This window comes from Phasianus colchicus, chromosome 21 (assembly GCF_987193195.1).
Source record: "Phasianus colchicus chromosome 21, bPhaCol1.hap1.1, whole genome shotgun sequence".
Lineage (NCBI taxonomy): Eukaryota > Metazoa > Chordata > Aves > Galliformes > Phasianidae > Phasianus > Phasianus colchicus.
Genome location: NC_143456.1, coordinates 1 through 20,904, shown reverse-complemented (window position 1 = coordinate 20,904; position 20,904 = coordinate 1).

Here is a 20,904-nt window from a genome sequence, read left to right as displayed (position 1 = left end):
CTCCGGAGAGACCTCATCACAGCCCCCTTATACTCAAAGGGAATGCATAAGCAGGAGGGGGAATGGCTGTTTACGAGGGTGGATGGTGATAGGACAAGGGGAAGTGGTTTTAAACTGAGCCAGGGGTGGCTTAGGTTGGTTATTAGGAGGAAGTTTTTCACGCAGAGGGTGGTGACGCCCTGGAACAAGTGCTTTAGGGTCACTTCCAGAAGGATCTGCTCTGCGATCGTTCCCAGCACAGAGGTAAGACTGACATGGTGGTAGTTCCCTATCCTTAATAACAGGTGTGCTGTTGCTTTTTTCTACTCATCAGGGACTTCACCTGACTGCTTTGACTTCTCAAATACCATTGAGAGTGGCTCGGTGACTGCAGCGGTGAATTTCCTCAGAACTCTGGGATTCATCTCGCCAGGACCCAAAGACTCCTGGATGCCTGGATGTTTGGATCCTCAGGTGGTCCAGAACCTGATGTCCCATCACAGTGTGGGATGGGGAGGGGTCTGTGGGACTGGCATTGCTTCCTCAATCCCCACCTACCAAACCAAAGATGAGGGCTGTGTCTAATGAGCAGTTATCAGAGAAGAGGGAAGCAAAAATGGTGTTGTGTATCTGAACTTTTTCCTGTGCGTTTTTCCCAGCTGCAGTGCTGCCGGTAAGCAGCATCAGGCACAGAGTGCAGCCACGCTGCTCTGAGAAAGGAGACTACAGTGCATGTTTGTGAAAGAGGCACTGCTCTACATATGTGTGGCAGTGCCTTCATTACTGTATTGTGTCCAACATGTGGCAGCAGAGAGCTGTGGTGCTCCAGAGTGCTGTAACAACTGCACAGAGAGATGTGTGGCTCTTTGTGAGAGCAGCCAGAAACTGAAATCTGCCTTTCCTGGAATGCCCTGGAACCTCACTTTGCTGACTGGTAATTGTCTGCCCAACAGGTAAGAGCAACGCACGCCCACCAGTGTTTACCCATTCCATAGCATGGCACAACATGGTGCTCCCAGAGCTCTTAATTGCACTTTATGGTGCCCAGAAGGCTGCCTGTCCTTTTCTTTCTCTGTTCTCCTTGTCTCTGGCCTTTCACTGCAGTGTTCTCCTTCTTTTTACCCTAGACATTCTCTACTGCATTTTCTTGCTGTCCTGTTTTGGTGTTCTGTGCCCCATTGTCTTGGCCATTGTACTTGGCTTTCTTTGCTGCATTCTCTTCAGCGTTTGGTTTTGGTGTTTCTTGCCATGTTCTCTTGGCTGTTGTCCCCAGCATTTTCTGCCATCTCATAGCCATTGCCTGGGCGTTCCCTGTGATGTTCTCCTCGGTGTCCTGTTTGGCGTTCCCTGTGGCATTCTTCTTGGCCTCCAGTTTTGGCCTCCCAACCACCTTCTCTTGGCCTTCTGCATTGGCTTTCTTTGCCGTGTTCTCTCTGGCCACTTGTTCTGGCATTCCCTGCCACATCCTCTTGGCTTCCTGTTTTGGCACTTCCTGCCATGTTCTCTTAGCCCTTGCCTAGGCATTTACTGCTGTGTTCTCTTAGCCTTCTGTTTTGGCATTTCTTGCCGTGTTCTCTTGGCCGTTGTCCTCGGCATTTCCTGCCATCTCATAGCCCTTGCCTGGGCGTTCCCTGTGATGTCCTCCTCAGCGTCCTGTTTTGGCGTTCCCTTCCTTGTGGCATTCTCCTTGGCCTCCTGTTTTGGCCTACCCAGCCACCTTCTCTTGGCCTTCTGCATTGGCTTTCTTTGCCATGTTTTCTTTGGCCGCTTGTTCTGGCGTTACGTCCTCTTGGCCTCCTGTTTTGGCATTTCTTGCCACGTTCTCTTAGCTCTTGCCTAGGCATTTCTTACCATGTTCTCTTGGCCTTCTGTTTTGGTGTTTCTTGCTGTGTTCTCTCGGCCTTTGCTGTTGGCCTTCCCTGCTGTGCTCTCCTTGCCCTCACCATAGCTTTTCACTGGGTATTTTCCTTGCTTTTGCCCTTCCCTTAGCCTTTGCTGTTTGCTTTGCCTTTACCTCAGATTTCCCTTTGCTTGTCCTGGGAGTTTGGCACGCCTTTGCCTTTGGCTCTCTGGGATTGGCTGGGAGGCAGCGTTAATTTTGATCTTGACCTGAACCCGTAGCTTAATGGGAACTCTAATGATAATTACATTAACCTGCAATGCATCTGTAAACGTAACCCTTAGCCTGATGTAAAAAAAAAAAATGTCTCTAACCTGAAATGCAGCAATAAAAATAACACCCCTTGTTTTCTGTCAAATTAACCTTCATCCCAATCGTAGTGCAGAAAGCAATTGTTAAACTAATAAACTAACTGTGACTTGAAACCAACAAATAGCATTAATTTTATCCCTAATGCTCCTTTGTGACATCATTAGAGCAGTGTGCACAGGGTGCAGCCCTTGCATATGTGGGATAGTGCCTTCATTACTGTATTGTGTCCAACAGGTGGCAGCGGAGAGGTGCGGTGTTCCCGGGCACCATAAAAACTGCACGGAGAGATCTGTGGCTCCTCATAAGAACAGCTTGGAACAGAAATCCGCTTTTCCTGGGATGCCCTGGAAGCCGACTTTGCTGACTGGTAATTGTCTGCCCAGCAGGTAAGGGCAGCGTATGCACACCAATGTTTACCCATTATGTAGCGTGGTACAACGTAGCACTCCCGGAGCTCTTTATTGCATTTTAGGGTACCCCAAAGGCTGCCTGTCCTTTTCTTCCCACATTCTATTTGTCTCTGGCCTTTCACTGCAGTGTTCTCCTTCTCTTTACCCTAGACATTATCTACTGCATTTTCTTGCTGTCCTGTTTTGGTGTTCTGTGCCCCATTGTCTTGGCCATTGTACTTAGCTTTCTTTGCTGCATTCTCTTCAGCATTTGGTTTTGGTGTTTCTTGCCATGTTCTCTTGGCCTCGTGTTTTGGCATTTCTTGCCTTGTTCTCTTGGCCGTTGTCCTCAGCATTTCCTGCCATCTCATAGCCATTGCCTGGGCGTTCCCTGTGGCATTCTCCTTGGCCTCCTGTTTTGGCCTACCCAGCCACCTTCTCTTGGCCTTCTGCATGGGCTTTCTTTGCCATGTTCTCTCTGGCCGCTTGTTCTGGAGTTCCCTGCCACATCCTCTTGGCTTCCTGTTTTGGCACTTCCTGCCATGTTCTCTTAGCTCTTGCCTAGGCATTTACTGCTGTGTTCTCTTAGCCTTCTGTTTTGGTATTTCTTGCCATGTTCTCTTGGTCGTTGTCCTCGGCACTTCCTGCCATCTCATAGCCATTGCCCGGGCGTTCCCTGTGATGTCCTCCTCGGTGTCCTGTTTGGCGTTCCCTTCCCTGTGGCATTCTCCTTGGCCTCCTGTTTTGGCCTACCTAGCTACCTTCTCTTGGCCTTCTGTATTGGATTTCTTTGCCATGTTCTCTTTGGCCGCTTGTTCTGGCGTTCCCTGCCACGTCCTCTTGGCCTCCTGTTTTGGCATTTCTTGCCATGTTCTCTTAGCTCTTGCCTAGGCATTTCTTGCCATGTTCTCTTGGCCTTCTGTTTTGGTGTTTCTTGCTGTGTTTTCTTGGCCTTTGCTGTTGGCCTTCCCTGCTGCACTCTCATTGCCCTCACCATAGCTTTTCGTTGGGTATTTTCCTTGCTTTTGCCCTTCCCTTAGCCTTAGCTGTTTGCTTTGCCTTTACCTTGGATTTCCCTTTGCTTCCTTGGATTTCCCTTTGCTTGTCCTGGCAGTTTGGCACGCCTTTGCCTTTGGCTCTCTGGGATTGGCTGGGAGGCAGTGTTAATTGTAATCTTGACCTGAACCCCTAGCTTACTGAGAGCTCTAACGATAATTACATTTACCTGCGATGTGTCTGTCACCCTAACCCTTAGCCTGATGTAAAAAATGTCTCTAACCCGAAATGCAGCAATAAAAATAATACCCCTTGTTTTCTGTCAAAGTAACCTTCATCCTAATTGTAGTGCAGAAAAGAAGTCATAGTTATTTTAACAATTGTTGTTGTTAATAAGTTGTGTGCACAGGGTGCAGCCCCCGCATATGTGGGGCAGTGCCTTAATTACTGTATTGTGTCCAACAGGTGGCAGCGGGGAGCTGTGGCACTCCTGAGTGCCATAACAACTGCACAGAGCAATCTGTGGCTCTTCATGAGAACAGCCAGGAACAGAAATCTACATTTCCTGTGATGTCCTGGAAGCCAACTTTGCTGACGGTAATAATGTGCCCAAGAGGTAAGGGCAATGTTTACCCATTACTTAGTAAGACACAAGGTAGGGTACCCGGAGTTCATTTCTGCATTTCAGCGTGCCTTACAGGCTGTCCGTTCTCTTCCTTCTGCGTTCCCCTTGCCTCTCCTCTTTGCCTGATTATTTCCTGCAGCATTCTCTTTGGTCTGTTTTGGTGTCTGTGGTGGCGTTTTCTTGGGCCCTGCCCTCCATTTTGGTGTTCCTGGTAGCGTTTTCTTGGGCCCTGCCCTCCATTTTGGCGTTCCTGGCGGTGTTTTCTTGGGCCCTGCCCTCCGTTTTGGCGTTCCTGGTAGCGTTTTCTTGGGCCCTGCCCTCCATTTTGGCGTTCCTGGCAGCGTTTTCTTGGCCTTGCCCTCCGTTTTGGCGTTCCTGGCAGCGTTTTCTTGGGCCCTGCCCTCCGTTTTGGTGTTCCATGCAGTGTTTTCTTGGGCCCTGCCCTCCGTTTTGGCGTTCCTGGCAGCGTTTTCTTGGGCCCTGCCCTCCGTTTTGGTGTTCCATGCAGTGTTTTCTTGGGCCCTGCCCTCCGTTTTGGCGTTCCTGGCAGCGTTTTCTTGGGCCCTGCCCTCCGTTTTGGCGTTCTATGTAATGGTCTCTTCAGTCTTGTGCTGGTTTGGCATTCCCTGAGGCCTTCTCTTCAGTCTTGTGCTGGTTTGGCATTCCCTGAGGCCTTCTCTTTGGGCCCGGCCTCTGACGCGGCCTTCTCTTTGGGCCCGGCCTCTGACGCGGCCTTCTCTTTGGGCCCGGCCTCTGACGCGGCCTTCTCTTTGGGCCCGGCCTCTGACGCGGCCTTCTTTGTTGTTTTCCATGACTTAGCCTTGCCTTTGATGTTGCCCTCTCTTGGGTACTGTCTATACCTTTGCACTCTGTTTTGGTGTTTGCTTCAGTGTTCTTGCCTTTGCCTAGGCTTTCCCTAACAGTCACTCTGAGCATGATCCTAATAACCCTAACTGTAATATCTTCACCCCAACCTTAATGAGCTCTGAACAACAAATGTAGTGCTAATTGTAACCATGACTGTATAGATAACTATACTAGCTGTCCAAATTAACCCTGAACCTACCCTCTAATGGTGCACTAAACTTATCTGTAACCTTTTAGTATTTAGGAATACTAAAAATAATCCTACATCTTTCCTGTTAAATACTCCTAGCCTTAATCTTAAGCCATTTGTTGGGGTGGTCTTTTGCTTGCACATTTTGTGGGGGGTGGTCTTATGGTGAGCGCTGTTTGTGTCTTGGCGTTCCTCTTTCTAAAGTGTGTCTCTCTGTATTGCAGGCAAAGATGCCTTTGACACTTCCAGTCGATGACTTCCCCCCTGGGATGCCATGCTCTTTCCAGGCATCCCACACTCACCACCAGTTTAGTTCAGTTGAGCTGTTACTCATATCTCCTGGTCTCTTCCCTTCCCATAGTCTTCCTTTCACTCTGCCACAAGCCCCTACCACTGCCCAAGGTCATTGCAGGCAATGTGTGGAATGCAGTACTTGTTCTCATTATAGTTCACCCCATTGGTGTCAGCCTAGCAAATCCAAGCCACCCACACCCTTCCTTAGGGCCCTTCTACTTCCATGCCAACCAATCCTTCCTTCTCATGTGATTTTGTGTTACTGCCCAGCCTGTTTAAGACTCATGCCCCTTTGTGGCCATTTTGAGAGTTGCGCTGATTTCAGTATGTGCATCATTTATGTCAACCAAATTGGCTTTAGCTTTGCAGACTTTTTGCATCAATCAAATTGGCTTTGCAGTCATTTTGCATCAACCAAATTGGCTTTAGCTTTGGCTTGCTTACGGGGTTGGGTTAGCTTTGCTTTGTTTGTTTCTACCGCAGGGCTAACCCAACCCTGTAAGCAACAGCCAAGGGCAGTTGGAGGCCATTTGCGTTCCTTCCCGGCCAGTCTGAGACTCGTGCCCCATTGTGGCCATTTTGAGAGTTGCGCTGATTTCAGCATGTACAGTTGATTAATCTCAACCAAATTGGCTTTAGCTTTGCCTTGCTTACGGGGTTGGGTTAGCTTTGCTTTGTTTGTTTCTACCGCAGGGCTAACCCAACCCTGTAAGCAACAGCCAAGGGCAGTTGGAGGCCATTTGCGTTCCTTCCCGGCCAGTCTGAGACTCGTGCCCCATTGTGGCCATTTTGAGAGTTGCGCTGATTTCAGCATGTACAGTTGATTAATCTCAACCAAATTGGCTTTAGCTTTGCCTTGCTTACGGGGTTGGGTTAGCTTTGCTTTGTTTGTTTCTACCGCAGGGCTAACCCAACCCTGTAAGCAACAGCCAAGGGCAGTTGGAGGCCATTTGCGTTCCTTCCCGGCCAGTCTGAGACTCGTGCCCCATTGTGGCCATTTTGAGAGTTGCGCTGATTTCAGCATGTACAGTTGATTAATCTCAACCAAATTGGCTTTAGCTTTGCCTTGCTTACGGGGTTGGGTTAGCTTTGCTTTGTTTGTTTCGACCGCAGGGCTAACCCAACCCTGTAAGCAACACCCATGTGCTGTTGGAGGCCATTTGCCTTCCTTTCCGGCCAGTCTGAGACTTGCATTTCCTTTTGGATGGGCTGAGATATGAACTGCTTTTGAGGTGGATTGCAATATATAATGTTTTTGAAAATGTAATGTCATTAATGGGGTATGGAGGCTCTGTGACCTTTCTCTGGTTAATCTGACATATGTAAACCATGTGTGTTGAACTGAATGGAGTAAGTATATATTGCACCTGTAAACTGAATATGTGGCACAATGCAATCTGTGTAATGCTATGCCTGTAAACTGTATTGTGCCTCATATGGATGCTGCACCTAGAAATAGCATTGTGCCATATAGAGAGTTGATAGGCATAGCAGTCATTTATGAAGTTCAGGAATTGAAATGAATATGGGTAATCCTGTTCTACTTCCCAAGGTATAATAGGGTTAGGGTTAGGGTTAGGGTTAGGGTTAGGGTTGGGTTAGGGTTAGGGTTAGGGTTAGGGTTAGGGTTAGGGTTAGGGTTAGGGTTAGGGTTAGGGTAGGGTTAGGGTTAGGGTAGGGTTAGGGTTAGGGTAGGGTTAGGGTTAGGGTTAGGGTTAGGGTTAGGGTTAGGGTTAGGGTTAGGGTTAGGGTTAGGGTTAGGGTTAGGGTTAGGGTTAGGGTTAGGGTTAGGGTAGGGTTAGGGTTAGGGTTAGGGTTAGGGTTAGGGTTAGGGTTAGGGTAGGGTTAGGGTTAGGGTTAGGGTTAGGGTTAGGGTTAGGGTTAGGGTTAGGGTTAGGGTTAGGGTTAGGGTTAGGGTTAGGGTTAGGGTAGGGTTAGGGTTAGGGTTAGGGTTAGGGTTAGGGTTAGGGTTAGGGTTAGGGTTAGGGTTAGGGTTAGGGTTAGGGTTAGGGTTAGGGTTAGGGTTAGGGTTAGGGTTAGGGTTAGGGTTAGGGTTAGGGTTAGGGTTAGGGTTAGGGTTAGGGTTAGGGTTAGGGTTAGGGTTAGGGTTAGGGTTAGGGTTAGGGTTAGGGTTAGGGTTAGGGTTAGGGTTAGGGTTAGGGTTAGGGTTAGGGTTAGGGTTAGGGTTAGGGTTAGGGTCAGGTTAGGGTTAGGGTTAGGGTTAGGGTTAGGGTTAGGGTTAGGGTTAGGGTTAGGGTTAGGGTTAGGGTTAGGGTTAGGGTTAGGGTTAGGGTTAGGGTTAGGGTTAGGGTTAGGGTTAGGGTTAGGGTTAGGGTTAGGGTAAGGGTAAGGGTAAGGGTTAGGGTTAGGGTTAGGGTTAGGGTTAGGGTTAGGGTTAGGGTTAGGGTTAGGGTTAGGGTTAGGGTTAGGGTTAGGGTTAGGGTTAGGGTTAGGGTTAGGGTTAGGGTTAGGGTTAGGGTTAGGGTTAGGGTTAGGGTTAGGGTTAGGGTTAGGGTTAGGGTTAGGGTTAGGGTTAGGGTTAGGGTTAGGGTTAGGGTTAGGGTTAGGGTTAGGGTTAGGGTTAGGGTTAGGGTTAGGGTTAGGGTTAGGGTCAGGGTCAGGGTCAGGGTCAGGGTCAGGGTCAGGGTCAGGGTCAGGGTCAGGGTCAGGGTCAGGGTCAGGGTCAGGGTCAGGGTCAGGGTTAGGGTTAGGGTTAGGGTTAGGGTCAGGGTCAGGGTCAGGGTCAGGGTCAGGGTCAGGGTCAGGGTCAGGGTCAGGGTCAGGGTCAGGGTCAGGGTCAGGGTCAGGGTCAGGGTCAGGGTCAGGGTCAGGGTCAGGGTCAGGGTCAGGGTCAGGGTCAGGGTCAGGGTCAGGGTTAGGGTTAGGGTTAGGGTTAGGGTTAGGGTTAGGGTTAGGGTTAGGGTTAGGGTTAGGGTTAGGGTTAGGGTAGGGTTAGGGTTAGGGTTAGGGTTAGGGTTAGGGTTAGGGTTAGGGTTAGGGTTAGGGTTAGGGTTAGGGTTAGGGTTAGGGTAGGGTTAGGGTTAGGGTTAGGGTTAGGGTTAGGGTTAGGGTTAGGGTTAGGGTTAGGGTTAGGGTTAGGGTTAGGGTTAGGGTTAGGGTTAGGGTTAGGGTTAGGGTTAGGGTTAGGGTTAGGGTTAGGGTTAGGGTTAGGGTTAGGGTTAGGGTTAGGGTTAGGGTTAGGGTTAGGGTTAGGGTTAGGGTTAGGGTTAGGGTTAGGGTTAGGGTTAGGGTTAGGGTTAGGGTTAGGGTTAGGGTTAGGGTTAGGGTTAGGGTTAGGGTTAGGGTTAGGGTTAGGGTTAGGGTTAGGGTTAGGGTTAGGGTTAGGGTTAGGGTTAGGGTTAGGGTTAGGGTTAGGGTCAGGGTCAGGGTCAGGGTCAGGGTCAGGGTCAGGGTCAGGGTCAGGGTCAGGGTCAGGGTCAGGGTCAGGGTCAGGGTCAGGGTCAGGGTCAGGGTCAGGGTCAGGGTCAGGGTCAGGGTCAGGGTCAGGGTCAGGGTCAGGGTCAGGGTCAGGGTCAGGGTCAGGGTCAGGGTCAGGGTCAGGGTCAGGGTTAGGGTTAGGGTAGGGTTAGGGTTAGGGTTAGGGTTAGGGTTAGGGTTAGGGTTAGGGTTAGGGTTAGGGTTAGGGTTAGGGTTAGGGTTAGGGTAGGGTTAGGGTTAGGGTTAGGGTTAGGGTTAGGGTTAGGGTTAGGGTTAGGGTTAGGGTTAGGGTTAGGGTTAGGGTTAGGGTTAGGGTTAGGGTTAGGGTTAGGGTTAGGGTTAGGGTTAGGGTTAGGGTTAGGGTTAGGGTTAGGGTTAGGGTTAGGGTTAGGGTTAGGGTTAGGGTAGGGTTAGGGTTAGGGTTAGGGTTAGGGTTAGGGTTAGGGTTAGGGTTAGGGTTAGGGTTAGGGTTAGGGTTAGGGTTAGGGTTAGGGTTAGGGTTAGGGTTAGGGTTAGGGTTAGGGTTAGGGTTAGGGTTAGGGTTAGGGTTAGGGTTAGGGTTAGGGTTAGGGTTAGGGTTAGGGTTAGGGTTAGGGTTAGGGTTAGGGTTAGGGTAGGGTTAGGGTTAGGGTTAGGGTTAGGGTTAGGGTTAGGGTTAGGGTTAGGGTTAGGGTTAGGGTTAGGGTTAGGGTTAGGGTTAGGGTTAGGGTTAGGGTTAGGGTTAGGGTTAGGGTTAGGGTTAGGGTTAGGGTTAGGGTTAGGGTTAGGGTTAGGGTTAGGGTTAGGGTTAGGGTTAGGGTTAGGGTAGGGTTAGGGTTAGGGTTAGGGTTAGGGTTAGGGTTAGGGTTAGGGTTAGGGTTAGGGTTAGGGTTAGGGTTAGGGTTAGGGTTAGGGTTAGGGTTAGGGTTAGGGTTAGGGTTAGGGTTAGGGTTAGGGTTAGGGTTAGGGTTAGGGTTAGGGTTAGGGTTAGGGTTAGGGTTAGGGTTAGGGTTAGGGTTAGGGTTAGGGTTAGGGTTAGGGTTAGGGTTAGGGTTAGGGTTAGGGTTAGGGTTAGGGTTAGGGTTAGGGTTAGGGTTAGGGTTAGGGTTAGGGTTAGGGTTAGGGTTAGGGTTAGGGTTAGGGTTAGGGTTAGGGTTAGGGTTAGGGTTAGGGTTAGGGTTAGGGTTAGGGTTAGGGTTAGGGTTAGGGTTAGGGTTAGGGTTAGGGTTAGGGTTAGGGTTAGGGTAGGGTTAGGGTTAGGGTTAGGGTTAGGGTTAGGGTTAGGGTTAGGGTTAGGGTTAGGGTTAGGGTTAGGGTTAGGGTTAGGGTTAGGGTTAGGGTTAGGGTTAGGGTTAGGGTTAGGGTTAGGGTTAGGGTTAGGGTTAGGGTTAGGGTTAGGGTTAGGGTTAGGGTTAGGGTTAGGGTTAGGGTTAGGGTTAGGGTTAGGGTTAGGGTTAGGGTTAGGGTTAGGGTTAGGGTTAGGGTTAGGGTTAGGGTTAGGGTTAGGGTTAGGGTTAGGGTTAGGGTTAGGGTTAGGGTTAGGGTTAGGGTTAGGGTTAGGGTTAGGGTTAGGGTTAGGGTTAGGGTTAGGGTTAGGGTTAGGGTTAGGGTTAGGGTTAGGGTTAGGGTTAGGGTTAGGGTTAGGGTTAGGGTTAGGGTTAGGGTTAGGGTTAGGGTTAGGGTTAGGGTTAGGGTTAGGGTTAGGGTTAGGGTTAGGGTTAGGGTTAGGGTTAGGGTTAGGGTTAGGGTTAGGGTTAGGGTTAGGGTTAGGGTTAGGGTTAGGGTTAGGGTTAGGGTTAGGGTTAGGGTTAGGGTTAGGGTTAGGGTTAGGGTTAGGGTTAGGGTTAGGGTTAGGGTTAGGGTTAGGGTTAGGGTTAGGGTTAGGGTTAGGGTTAGGGTTAGGGTTAGGGTTAGGGTTAGGGTTAGGGTTAGGGTTAGGGTTAGGGTTAGGGTTAGGGTTAGGGTTAGGGTTAGGGTTAGGGTTAGGGTTAGGGTTAGGGTTAGGGTTAGGGTTAGGGTTAGGGTTAGGGTTAGGGTTAGGGTTAGGGTTAGGGTTAGGGTTAGGGTTAGGGTTAGGGTTAGGGTTAGGGTTAGGGTTAGGGTTAGGGTTAGGGTTAGGGTTAGGGTTAGGGTTAGGGTTAGGGTTAGGGTTAGGGTTAGGGTTAGGGTTAGGGTTAGGGTTAGGGTTAGGGTTAGGGTTAGGGTTAGGGTAGGGTTAGGGTTAGGGTTAGGGTTAGGGTTAGGGTTAGGGTTAGGGTTAGGGTTAGGGTTAGGGTTAGGGTTAGGGTTAGGGTTAGGGTTAGGGTTAGGGTTAGGGTTAGGGTTAGGGTTAGGGTTAGGGTTAGGGTTAGGGTTAGGGTTAGGGTTAGGGTTAGGGTTAGGGTTAGGGTTAGGGTTAGGGTTAGGGTTAGGGTTAGGGTTAGGGTTAGGGTTAGGGTTAGGGTTAGGGTTAGGGTTAGGGTTAGGGTTAGGGTTAGGGTTAGGGTTAGGGTTAGGGTTAGGGTTAGGGTTAGGGTTAGGGTTAGGGTTAGGGTTAGGGTTAGGGTTAGGGTTAGGGTTAGGGTTAGGGTTAGGGTTAGGGTTAGGGTTAGGGTTAGGGTTAGGGTTAGGGTTAGGGTTAGGGTTAGGGTTAGGGTTAGGGTTAGGGTTAGGGTTAGGGTTAGGGTTAGGGTTAGGGTTAGGGTTAGGGTTAGGGTTAGGGTTAGGGTTAGGGTTAGGGTTAGGGTTAGGGTTAGGGTTAGGGTTAGGGTTAGGGTTAGGGTTAGGGTTAGGGTTAGGGTTAGGGTTAGGGTTAGGGTTAGGGTTAGGGTTAGGGTTAGGGTTAGGGTTAGGGTTAGGGTTAGGGTTAGGGTTAGGGTTAGGGTTAGGGTTAGGGTTAGGGTTAGGGTTAGGGTTAGGGTTAGGGTTAGGGTTAGGGTTAGGGTTAGGGTTAGGGTTAGGGTTAGGGTTAGGGTTAGGGTTAGGGTTAGGGTTAGGGTTAGGGTTAGGGTTAGGGTTAGGGTTAGGGTTAGGGTTAGGGTTAGGGTTAGGGTTAGGGTTAGGGTTAGGGTTAGGGTTAGGGTTAGGGTTAGGGTTAGGGTTAGGGTTAGGGTTAGGGTTAGGGTTAGGGTTAGGGTTAGGGTAGGGTTAGGGTTAGGGTTAGGGTTAGGGTTAGGGTTAGGGTTAGGGTTAGGGTTAGGGTTAGGGTTAGGGTTAGGGTTAGGGTTAGGGTTAGGGTTAGGGTTAGGGTTAGGGTTAGGGTTAGGGTTAGGGTTAGGGTTAGGGTTAGGGTTAGGGTTAGGGTTAGGGTTAGGGTTAGGGTTAGGGTTAGGGTTAGGGTTAGGGTTAGGGTTAGGGTTAGGGTTAGGGTTAGGGTTAGGGTTAGGGTTAGGGTTAGGGTTAGGGTTAGGGTTAGGGTTAGGGTTAGGGTTAGGGTTAGGGTTAGGGTTAGGGTTAGGGTTAGGGTTAGGGTTAGGGTTAGGGTTAGGGTTAGGGTTAGGGTTAGGGTTAGGGTTAGGGTTAGGGTTAGGGTTAGGGTTAGGGTTAGGGTTAGGGTTAGGGTTAGGGTTAGGGTTAGGGTTAGGGTTAGGGTTAGGGTTAGGGTTAGGGTTAGGGTTAGGGTTAGGGTTAGGGTTAGGGTTAGGGTTAGGGTTAGGGTTAGGGTTAGGGTTAGGGTTAGGGTTAGGGTTAGGGTTAGGGTTAGGGTTAGGGTTAGGGTTAGGGTTAGGGTTAGGGTTAGGGTTAGGGTTAGGGTTAGGGTTAGGGTTAGGGTTAGGGTTAGGGTTAGGGTTAGGGTTAGGGTTAGGGTTAGGGTTAGGGTTAGGGTTAGGGTTAGGGTTAGGGTTAGGGTTAGGGTTAGGGTTAGGGTTAGGGTTAGGGTTAGGGTTAGGGTTAGGGTTAGGGTTAGGGTTAGGGTTAGGGTTAGGGTTAGGGTTAGGGTTAGGGTTAGGGTTAGGGTTAGGGTTAGGGTTAGGGTTAGGGTTAGGGTTAGGGTTAGGGTTAGGGTTAGGGTTAGGGTTAGGGTTAGGGTTAGGGTTAGGGTTAGGGTTAGGGTTAGGGTTAGGGTTAGGGTTAGGGTTAGGGTTAGGGTTAGGGTTAGGGTTAGGGTTAGGGTTAGGGTTAGGGTTAGGGTTAGGGTTAGGGTTAGGGTTAGGGTTAGGGTTAGGGTTAGGGTTAGGGTTAGGGTTAGGGTTAGGGTTAGGGTTAGGGTTAGGGTTAGGGTTAGGGTTAGGGTTAGGGTTAGGGTTAGGGTTAGGGTTAGGGTTAGGGTTAGGGTTAGGGTTAGGGTTAGGGTTAGGGTTAGGGTAGGGTTAGGGTTAGGGTTAGGGTTAGGGTTAGGGTTAGGGTTAGGGTTAGGGTTAGGGTTAGGGTTAGGGTTAGGGTTAGGGTTAGGGTTAGGGTTAGGGTTAGGGTTAGGGTTAGGGTTAGGGTTAGGGTTAGGGTTAGGGTTAGGGTTAGGGTTAGGGTTAGGGTTAGGGTTAGGGTTAGGGTTAGGGTTAGGGTTAGGGTTAGGGTTAGGGTTAGGGTTAGGGTTAGGGTTAGGGTTAGGGTTAGGGTTAGGGTTAGGGTTAGGGTTAGGGTTAGGGTTAGGGTTAGGGTTAGGGTTAGGGTTAGGGTTAGGGTTAGGGTTAGGGTTAGGGTTAGGGTTAGGGTTAGGGTTAGGGTTAGGGTTAGGGTTAGGGTTAGGGTTAGGGTTAGGGTTAGGGTTAGGGTTAGGGTTAGGGTTAGGGTTAGGGTTAGGGTTAGGGTTAGGGTTAGGGTTAGGGTTAGGGTTAGGGTTAGGGTTAGGGTTAGGGTTAGGGTTAGGGTTAGGGTTAGGGTTAGGGTTAGGGTTAGGGTTAGGGTTAGGGTTAGGGTTAGGGTTAGGGTTAGGGTTAGGGTTAGGGTTAGGGTTAGGGTTAGGGTTAGGGTTAGGGTTAGGGTTAGGGTTAGGGTTAGGGTTAGGGTTAGGGTTAGGGTTAGGGTTAGGGTTAGGGTTAGGGTTAGGGTTAGGGTTAGGGTTAGGGTTAGGGTTAGGGTTAGGGTTAGGGTTAGGGTTAGGGTTAGGGTTAGGGTTAGGGTTAGGGTTAGGGTTAGGGTTAGGGTTAGGGTTAGGGTTAGGGTTAGGGTTAGGGTTAGGGTTAGGGTTAGGGTTAGGGTTAGGGTTAGGGTTAGGGTTAGGGTTAGGGTTAGGGTTAGGGTTAGGGTAGGGTTAGGGTTAGGGTTAGGGTTAGGGTTAGGGTTAGGGTTAGGGTTAGGGTTAGGGTTAGGGTTAGGGTTAGGGTTAGGGTTAGGGTTAGGGTTAGGGTTAGGGTTAGGGTTAGGGTTAGGGTTAGGGTTAGGGTTAGGGTTAGGGTTAGGGTTAGGGTTAGGGTTAGGGTTAGGGTTAGGGTTAGGGTTAGGGTTAGGGTTAGGGTTAGGGTTAGGGTTAGGGTTAGGGTTAGGGTTAGGGTTAGGGTTAGGGTTAGGGTTAGGGTTAGGGTTAGGGTTAGGGTTAGGGTTAGGGTTAGGGTTAGGGTTAGGGTTAGGGTTAGGGTTAGGGTTAGGGTTAGGGTTAGGGTTAGGGTTAGGGTTAGGGTTAGGGTTAGGGTTAGGGTTAGGGTTAGGGTTAGGGTTAGGGTTAGGGTTAGGGTTAGGGTTAGGGTTAGGGTTAGGGTTAGGGTTAGGGTTAGGGTTAGGGTTAGGGTTAGGGTTAGGGTTAGGGTTAGGGTTAGGGTTAGGGTTAGGGTTAGGGTTAGGGTTAGGGTTAGGGTTAGGGTTAGGGTTAGGGTTAGGGTTAGGGTTAGGGTTAGGGTTAGGGTTAGGGTTAGGGTTAGGGTTAGGGTTAGGGTTAGGGTTAGGGTTAGGGTTAGGGTTAGGGTTAGGGTTAGGGTTAGGGTTAGGGTTAGGGTTAGGGTTAGGGTTAGGGTTAGGGTTAGGGTTAGGGTTAGGGTTAGGGTTAGGGTTAGGGTTAGGGTTAGGGTTAGGGTTAGGGTTAGGGTTAGGGTTAGGGTTAGGGTTAGGGTTAGGGTTAGGGTTAGGGTTAGGGTTAGGGTTAGGGTTAGGGTTAGGGTTAGGGTTAGGGTTAGGGTTAGGGTTAGGGTTAGGGTTAGGGTTAGGGTTAGGGTTAGGGTTAGGGTTAGGGTTAGGGTTAGGGTTAGGGTTAGGGTTAGGGTTAGGGTTAGGGTTAGGGTTAGGGTTAGGGTTAGGGTTAGGGTTAGGGTTAGGGTTAGGGTTAGGGTTAGGGTTAGGGTTAGGGTTAGGGTTAGGGTTAGGGTTAGGGTTAGGGTTAGGGTTAGGGTTAGGGTTAGGGTTAGGGTTAGGGTTAGGGTTAGGGTTAGGGTTAGGGTTAGGGTTAGGGTTAGGGTTAGGGTTAGGGTTAGGGTTAGGGTTAGGGTTAGGGTTAGGGTTAGGGTTAGGGTTAGGGTTAGGGTTAGGGTTAGGGTTAGGGTTAGGGTTAGGGTTAGGGTTAGGGTTAGGGTTAGGGTTAGGGTTAGGGTTAGGGTTAGGGTTAGGGTTAGGGTTAGGGTTAGGGTTAGGGTTAGGGTTAGGGTTAGGGTTAGGGTTAGGGTTAGGGTTAGGGTTAGGGTTAGGGTTAGGGTTAGGGTTAGGGTTAGGGTTAGGGTTAGGGTTAGGGTTAGGGTTAGGGTTAGGGTTAGGGTTAGGGTTAGGGTTAGGGTTAGGGTTAGGGTTAGGGTTAGGGTTAGGGTTAGGGTTAGGGTTAGGGTTAGGGTTAGGGTTAGGGTTAGGGTTAGGGTTAGGGTTAGGGTTAGGGTTAGGGTTAGGGTTAGGGTTAGGGTTAGGGTTAGGGTTAGGGTTAGGGTTAGGGTTAGGGTTAGGGTTAGGGTTAGGGTTAGGGTTAGGGTTAGGGTTAGGGTTAGGGTTAGGGTTAGGGTTAGGGTTAGGGTTAGGGTTAGGGTTAGGGTTAGGGTTAGGGTTAGGGTTAGGGTTAGGGTTAGGGTTAGGGTTAGGGTTAGGGTTAGGGTTAGGGTTAGGGTTAGGGTTAGGGTTAGGGTTAGGGTTAGGGTTAGGGTTAGGGTTAGGGTTAGGGTTAGGGTTAGGGTTAGGGTTAGGGTTAGGGTTAGGGTTAGGGTTAGGGTTAGGGTTAGGGTTAGGGTTAGGGTTAGGGTTAGGGTTAGGGTTAGGGTTAGGGTTAGGGTTAGGGTTAGGGTTAGGGTTAGGGTTAGGGTTAGGGTTAGGGTTAGGGTTAGGGTTAGGGTTAGGGTTAGGGTTAGGGTTAGGGTTAGGGTTAGGGTTAGGGTTAGGGTTAGGGTTAGGGTTAGGGTTAGGGTTAGGGTTAGGGTTAGGGTTAGGGTTAGGGTTAGGGTTAGGGTTAGGGTTAGGGTTAGGGTTAGGGTTAGGGTTAGGGTTAGGGTTAGGGTTAGGGTTAGGGTTAGGGTTAGGGTTAGGGTTAGGGTTAGGGTTAGGGTTAGGGTTAGGGTTAGGGTTAGGGTTAGGGTTAGGGTTAGGGTTAGGGTTAGGGTTAGGGTTAGGGTTAGGGTTAGGGTTAGGGTTAGGGTTAGGGTTAGGGTTAGGGTTAGGGTTAGGGTTAGGGTTAGGGTTAGGGTTAGGGTTAGGGTTAGGGTTAGGGTTAGGGTTAGGGTTAGGGTTAGGGTTAGGGTTAGGGTTAGGGTTAGGGTTAGGGTTAGGGTTAGGGTTAGGGTTAGGGTTAGGGTTAGGGTTAGGGTTAGGGTTAGGGTTAGGGTTAGGGTTAGGGTTAGGGTTAGGGTTAGGGTTAGGGTTAGGGTTAGGGTTAGGGTTAGGGTTAGGGTTAGGGTTAGGGTTAGGGTTAGGGTTAGGGTTAGGGTTAGGGTTAGGGTTAGGGTTAGGGTTAGGGTTAGGGTTAGGGTTAGGGTTAGGGTTAGGGTTAGGGTTAGGGTTAGGGTTAGGGTTAGGGTTAGGGTTAGGGTTAGGGTTAGGGTTAGGGTTAGGGTTAGGGTTAGGGTTAGGGTTAGGGTTAGGGTTAGGGTTAGGGTTAGGGTTAGGGTTAGGGTTAGGGTTAGGGTTAGGGTTAGGGTTAGGGTTAGGGTTAGGGTTAGGGTTAGGGTTAGGGTTAGGGTTAGGGTTAGGGTTAGGGTTAGGGTTAGGGTTAGGGTTAGGGTTAGGGTTAGGGTTAGGGTTAGGGTTAGGGTTAGGGTTAGGGTTAGGGTTAGGGTTAGGGTTAGGGTTAGGGTTAGGGTTAGGGTTAGGGTTAGGGTTAGGGTTAGGGTTAGGGTTAGGGTTAGGGTTAGGGTTAGGGTTAGGGTTAGGGTTAGGGTTAGGGTTAGGGTTAGGGTTAGGGTTAGGGTTAGGGTTAGGGTTAGGGTTAGGGTTAGGGTTAGGGTTAGGGTTAGGGTTAGGGTTAGGGTTAGGGTTAGGGTTAGGGTTAGGGTTAGGGTTAGGGTTAGGGTTAGGGTTAGGGTTAGGGTTAGGGTTAGGGTTAGGGTTAGGGTTAGGGTTAGGGTTAGGGTTAGGGTTAGGGTTAGGGTTAGGGTTAGGGTTAGGGTTAGGGTTAGGGTTAGGGTTAGGGTTAGGGTTAGGGTTAGGGTTAGGGTTAGGGTTAGGGTTAGGGTTAGGGTTAGGGTTAGGGTTAGGGTTAGGGTTAGGGTTAGGGTTAGGGTTAGGGTTAGGGTTAGGGTTAGGGTTAGGGTTAGGGTTAGGGTTAGGGTTAGGGTTAGGGTTAGGGTTAGGGTTAGGGTTAGGGTTAGGGTTAGGGTTAGGGTTAGGGTTAGGGTTAGGGTTAGGGTTAGGGTTAGGGTTAGGGTTAGGGTTAGGGTTAGGGTTAGGGTTAGGGTTAGGGTTAGGGTTAGGGTTAGGGTTAGGGTTAGGGTTAGGGTTAGGGTTAGGGTTAGGGTTAGGGTTAGGGTTAGGGTTAGGGTTAGGGTTAGGGTTAGGGTTAGGGTTAGGGTTAGGGTTAGGGTTAGGGTTAGGGTTAGGGTTAGGGTTAGGGTTAGGGTTAGGGTTAGGGTTAGGGTTAGGGTTAGGGTTAGGGTTAGGGTTAGGGTTAGGGTTAGGGTTAGGGTTAGGGTTAGGGTTAGGGTTAGGGTTAGGGTTAGGGTTAGGGTTAGGGTTAGGGTTAGGGTTAGGGTTAGGGTTAGGGTTAGGGTTAGGGTTAGGGTTAGGGTTAGGGTTAGGGTTAGGGTTAGGGTTAGGGTTAGGGTTAGGGTTAGGGTTAGGGTTAGGGTTAGGGTTAGGGTTAGGGTTAGGGTTAGGGTTAGGGTTAGGGTTAGGGTTAGGGTTAGGGTTAGGGTTAGGGTTAGGGTTAGGGTTAGGGTTAGGGTTAGGGTTAGGGTTAGGGTTAGGGTTAGGGTTAGGGTTAGGGTTAGGGTTAGGGTTAGGGTTAGGGTTAGGGTTAGGGTTAGGGTTAGGGTTAGGGTTAGGGTTAGGGTTAGGGTTAGGGTTAGGGTTAGGGTTAGGGTTAGGGTTAGGGTTAGGGTTAGGGTTAGGGTTAGGGTTAGGGTTAGGGTTAGGGTTAGGGTTAGGGTTAGGGTTAGGGTTAGGGTTAGGGTTAGGGTTAGGGTTAGGGTTAGGGTTAGGGTTAGGGTTAGGGTTAGGGTTAGGGTTAGGGTTAGGGTTAGGGTTAGGGTTAGGGTTAGGGTTAGGGTTAGGGTTAGGGTTAGGGTTAGGGTTAGGGTTAGGGTTAGGGTTAGGGTTAGGGTTAGGGTTAGGGTTAGGGTTAGGGTTAGGGTTAGGGTTAGGGTTAGGGTTAGGGTTAGGGTTAGGGTTAGGGTTAGGGTTAGGGTTAGGGTTAGGGTTAGGGTTAGGGTTAGGGTTAGGGTTAGGGTTAGGGTTAGGGTTAGGGTTAGGGTTAGGGTTAGGGTTAGGGTTAGGGTTAGGGTTAGGGTTAGGGTTAGGGTTAGGGTTAGGGTTAGGGTTAGGGTTAGGGTTAGGGTTAGGGTTAGGGTTAGGGTTAGGGTTAGGGTTAGGGTTAGGGTTAGGGTTAGGGTTAGGGTTAGGGTTAGGGTTAGGGTTAGGGTTAGGGTTAGGGTTAGGGTTAGGGTTAGGGTTAGGGTTAGGGTTAGGGTTAGGGTTAGGGTTAGGGTTAGGGTTAGGGTTAGGGTTAGGGTTAGGGTTAGGGTTAGGGTTAGGGTTAGGGTTAGGGTTAGGGTTAGGGTTAGGGTTAGGGTTAGGGTTAGGGTTAGGGTTAGGGTTAGGGTTAGGGTTAGGGTTAGGGTTAGGGTTAGGGTTAGGGTTAGGGTTAGGGTTAGGGTTAGGGTTAGGGTTAGGGTTAGGGTTAGGGTTAGGGTTAGGGTTAGGGTTAGGGTTAGGGTTAGGGTTAGGGTTAGGGTTAGGGTTAGGGTTAGGGTTAGGGTTAGGGTTAGGGTTAGGGTTAGGGTTAGGGTTAGGGTTAGGGTTAGGGTTAGGGTTAGGGTTAGGGTTAGGGTTAGGGTTAGGGTTAGGGTTAGGGTTAGGGTTAGGGTTAGGGTTAGGGTTAGGGTTAGGGTTAGGGTTAGGGTTAGGGTTAGGGTTAGGGTTAGGGTTAGGGTTAGGGTTAGGGTTAGGGTTAGGGTTAGGGTTAGGGTTAGGGTTAGGGTTAGGGTTAGGGTTAGGGTTAGGGTTAGGGTTAGGGTTAGGGTTAGGGTTAGGGTTAGGGTTAGGGTTAGGGTTAGGGTTAGGGTTAGGGTTAGGGTTAGGGTTAGGGTTAGGGTTAGGGTTAGGGTTAGGGTTAGGGTTAGGGTTAGGGTTAGGGTTAGGGTTAGGGTTAGGGTTAGGGTTAGGGTTAGGGTTAGGGTTAGGGTTAGGGTTAGGGTTAGGGTTAGGGTTAGGGTTAGGGTTAGGGTTAGGGTTAGGGTTAGGGTTAGGGTTAGGGTTAGGGTTAGGGTTAGGGTTAGGGTTAGGGTTAGGGTTAGGGTTAGGGTTAGGGTTAGGGTTAGGGTTAGGGTTAGGGTTAGGGTTAGGGTTAGGGTTAGGGTTAGGGTTAGGGTTAGGGTTAGGGTTAGGGTTAGGGTTAGGGTTAGGGTTAGGGTTAGGGTTAGGGTTAGGGTTAGGGTTAGGGTTAGGGTTAGGGTTAGGGTTAGGGTTAGGGTTAGGGTTAGGGTTAGGGTTAGGGTTAGGGTTAGGGTTAGGGTTAGGGTTAGGGTTAGGGTTAGGGTTAGGGTTAGGGTTAGGGTTAGGGTTAGGGTTAGGGTTAGGGTTAGGGTTAGGGTTAGGGTTAGGGTTAGGGTTAGGGTTAGGGTTAGGGTTAGGGTTAGGGTTAGGGTTAGGGTTAGGGTTAGGGTTAGGGTTAGGGTTAGGGTAGGGTTAGGGTTAGGGTTAGGGTTAGGGTTAGGGTTAGGGTTAGGGTTAGGGTTAGGGTTAGGGTTAGGGTTAGGGTTAGGGTTAGGGTTAGGGTTAGGGTTAGGGTTAGGGTTAGGGTTAGGGTTAGGGTTAGGGTTAGGGTTAGGGTTAGGGTTAGGGTTAGGGTTAGGGTTAGGGTTAGGGTTAGGGTTAGGGTTAGGGTTAGGGTTAGGGTTAGGGTTAGGGTTAGGGTTAGGGTTAGGGTTAGGGTTAGGGTTAGGGTTAGGGTTAGGGTTAGGGTTAGGGTTAGGGTTAGGGTTAGGGTTAGGGTTAGGGTTAGGGTTAGGGTTAGGGTTAGGGTTAGGGTTAGGGTTAGGGTTAGGGTTAGGGTTAGGGTTAGGGTTAGGGTTAGGGTTAGGGTTAGGGTTAGGGTTAGGGTTAGGGTTAGGGTTAGGGTTAGGGTTAGGGTTAGGGTTAGGGTTAGGGTTAGGGTTAGGGTTAGGGTTAGGGTTAGGGTTAGGGTTAGGGTTAGGGTTAGGGTTAGGGTTAGGGTTAGGGTTAGGGTTAGGGTTAGGGTTAGGGTTAGGGTTAGGGTTAGGGTGTTAGGGTTAGGGTTAGGGTTAGGGTTAGGGTTAGGGTTAGGGTTAGGGTTAGGGTTAGGGTTAGGGTTAGGGTTAGGGTTAGGGTTAGGGTTAGGGTTAGGGTTAGGGTTAGGGTTAGGGTTAGGGTTAGGGTTAGGGTTAGGGTTAGGGTTAGGGTTAGGGTTAGGGTTAGGGTTAGGGTTAGGGTTAGGGTTAGGGTT